The sequence below is a fragment of the Corylus avellana genome, chromosome ca1, assembly GCF_901000735.1.
Source record: "Corylus avellana chromosome ca1, CavTom2PMs-1.0".
NCBI classification, from domain to species: domain Eukaryota; kingdom Viridiplantae; phylum Streptophyta; class Magnoliopsida; order Fagales; family Betulaceae; genus Corylus; species Corylus avellana.
The window spans coordinates 37,174,114-37,176,708 of NC_081541.1; positions in this window are offsets into that span (position 1 = coordinate 37,174,114).

The window sequence follows — 2,595 nt, forward strand, 5'->3', positions numbered from 1 at the left end:
ATAACATATTATCCTAAGGTATTTTAATCATAAAATACTTCTATTATTAGACCCATAACATTCCATTCCCCTTAAAATGGACCTTGTCCTCAAGGTCCTACAAATTTGGACATATCCATGGTCTCCGGACTTTTCATACGCTTCCTAGGCAGTCGTTCCGAGTGTGGATTTATACCAATGGTCGTACTATTAGCCACAATAGCACCAATTGTTTCCACATCTACACGCACGACATCTCCAATCTTTGGCAAAAATCTCAGATCTTCTATATTTTGCTTCAACTCATATGAGCGATGACTCATTGTTGTAAGGCGTAGTGGTTGATGGATCGCCACCGCTGTGGTTTTTGGGTCTAAGTGATGGCACCCTTTGGAGGCAAAGGCTGGGGGTGGTTGAACGGTGCTAGACAATATGATAACTGTTGGTGCGATTGGATGGTGGCGGAATAGTTGAACGACGACTTCATTTTTTTGTCCATCAAAGTATCAAACCCCTTGATTGAGAGAAGGTTGTCGATATTTTTCTCCATCATTTCCATCACTCTCATCTACTCATTCATTTGTTCAATTGATTTCTTGAGAAAGCCTTCGAACATAGTCTTGAGACTAGAAACTTTTTGCTTAAGTCGATCAAGACGTGAATCCTCCATGGACCGTTGATTGTTGTAGAAAACAACCAACCTGATTGCTCTAATACCAAAATGTTACGTGAATACGTAATGAAATAGATTTTAGGTTATAAGAGAACCTAGACATTAAATTCTAAGGGAACCTAGACCTTTTAAATTTTGAGAAAACCTAAAAACCCTTTTCAAACTCAAGGTTTGAGATTAATTTTCTGATTCATTTAATAATGAGCTTGATGTTTTTAAATAGACAATTACAATGCATAGTGAAAATAAAAAGACTAAATAGAATAAACTACTCTAATGATAATACTTATCACTAATATTTAAATTCTAATCCCTACTTCTAATGTTATCTATAAAGATAACATATTATCCTAAGGTATTTTAATCATAAAATACCTCTATTATTTGACCCCTAACAACAACCAATGGTTCTTTTCTTGTCATTTTTCATCTACTGTGAAACCCAATGTCGAGAACCAAAAATTCTCGTTGTGAAGGAAAGCAATGAAAAATATAACAAATTCTCATTGTTTTGTACTAAAACGATGTACAAATGTATACCGTAATTTTTATGAGGAAAACGACGAGAATTTTGACCTATAAATTAACGTCATTTATAAAAAACGATTTTAACTTATTTTATTAATAAAAAAATGGAATAAGTAATCAAAGCAAATATAACAGCACACAAGTCTAATAAAACTCCAACTACTTTCATATAAACTAGTTTAAATAAATGTACTCAATGCAATATAAAAACATAATCATTGTCTAAAATACACGAATACACTGACAAAATAAAATATAACATAAAGCATGCCAAAACATTTAATTAAGAGGAAAATTTAAATTTTCCATGAAGTTTTAGGGATTTTTTCAATTTGAACCCTAAAGTTTAAAAATTGGCAATGTACCCCCTTAATGTTTCAAAAATTTTCAATTTAAACCTTCCATTACTAATTTTCTTTAAATTGGACAGAATTTTTTTTTTAAAAAAAAAAGCCTGAGGCTAATTACGTAATTTCATAGATTTTCGTCTCATTTGACGGAAATTAGTAACGGATGGTTTAAATTGAAAAATTTTTAAATATTAGGGGGGGTACATTGCCAATTTTTAAACTTTGGAATTCAAATTGAAAAACTCCTGAAGCTTAGAGGGATAAAGTGGATTTTTCCCTTTAATCAATACATGCATATCATTCTAAATATCAAGAAGATCATTCAATAAAGCAGCATAAATATGTCCAAGTAACCCTTCAATAGCCATCGTTGAAGGGATTGATATCACTCATTGTTATCAATAAAGCATCCCCGATCCTCATTTAGCTTGTAATCTACCCATATGAAAAGACGCATGGAAAGTAAGGCAACAAAATACAATCATGTTTTCATATAAAAGTGAAAACACAGTATGTATTCAAAAGGCGATCCCTTCGCGAACAACTTAGAAAAGTTAATGTGTTAAGGATACTCGGCTATTAGCTTGAAAACATTTTCACACACATATTTGCAGGATACCAAACCAAACCAAACCAAACAATTGGCCAAACAAAACCTGTAGCATTCAAAATACGGGTGTGCTACAAAATCCCTTCACGACCAAATTGCAGCATTCAAAATATCCATGTCAAAGTATTTTCTAATCTAAACCAAGCCCAACCCCCGAATCATTCTCTTGTAGCTTAAAACTCAACCTTAATCTTAAACACAACTCATAACTTAAACGAAAGGTTAAAAACTTCTACGTCTTCAAGTGTGTTACAAAACTAAGCAATCAGATTACGAAATAAAATCCCAAAATAAATGCAACTCTATAGTGGTAGAAAAGACACCTGGTGGCCTCTCCCTGCATACATCTCCCACTTGCGCATCATCCTCATCCGCAATGGGGGTTCCTCGGCCATCTCGGCCTGTAAATTAATAAAAGTAGAAAATAATCAATTAAAAAAAAAAACCGACTATTC